Below are 1082 nucleotides of genomic sequence, written 5' to 3'. Positions count from 1 at the left end.
TGTATCCTATCCTGTAATCTTTCCTACCCTAACATCAATCCTATCCTATCCTCTATCCTATAATATCCTCTATCCTATCCTATCCTCTATCCTATCCAATCCTCTACCGTCTCCTATCCTGTATCCGATCCAATCCCCTATCCTCTATCCTATCCTATTCTCTATCCTATCCTCTATCGTATCCTATCCTCTATCCTATCCTATCCTCTATCCTATCCTATCCTCTATCCTATCCTATCCTGTATCCTATCCTATCGTCTATCCTATCCTATCCTGTATACCATCCTATCCTCTATCCTATCCTATCCTCTATCCTATCCTATCCTCTATAATATCGTATCCTCTATAATATCGTATCCTGTATCCTATCCTGTAATCTTTCCTATCCTAACATCAATCCTATCCTATCCTCTATCCTATAATATCCTCTATCCTATCCTATCCTCTATCCTATCCAATCCTCTACCGTCTCCTATCCTGTATCCGATCCAATCCCCTATCCTCTATCCTATCCTATTCTCTATCCTATCCTCTATCCTATCCTATCCTCTATCCTATCCTATGCTGTATCCTATCCTATCCTATATCCTATCCTATCCTCTATCCTATCCTATCCTCTATCCTATCCTATCCTCTATCCTATCCTATCCTCTATCCTATCCTATCCTCTATCCTATCCTATCCTCTATCCTATCCTATCCTCTATCCTATCCTATCCTCTATCCTATCCTATCCCCTATCCTATCCTATCCTCTATAATATCGTTTCCTCTATAATATCGTATCCTGTATCCTATCCTGTAATCTTTCCTATCCTATCATCAATCCTATCCTATCCTCTATCCTATAATATCCTCTATCCTATCCAATCCTCTACCGTCTCCTATCCTGTATCCGATCCAATCCCCTATCCTCTATCCTATCCTATTCTCTATCCTATCCTCTATCGTATCTTATCCTCTATCCTATCCTATCCTCTATCCTATCCTATCCTCTATCCTATCCTATCCTCAACCCTATCCTATCCTCAATTCTATCGTATACTCCATACTATCCTATCCGCTATCCTATCCTATCCTCTAT

This window comes from Halictus rubicundus, unplaced genomic scaffold (genome assembly GCF_050948215.1).
Source record: "Halictus rubicundus isolate RS-2024b unplaced genomic scaffold, iyHalRubi1_principal scaffold0345, whole genome shotgun sequence".
Classification (NCBI taxonomy): domain Eukaryota; kingdom Metazoa; phylum Arthropoda; class Insecta; order Hymenoptera; family Halictidae; genus Halictus; species Halictus rubicundus.
This window is presented reverse-complemented; position numbering follows the sequence as displayed.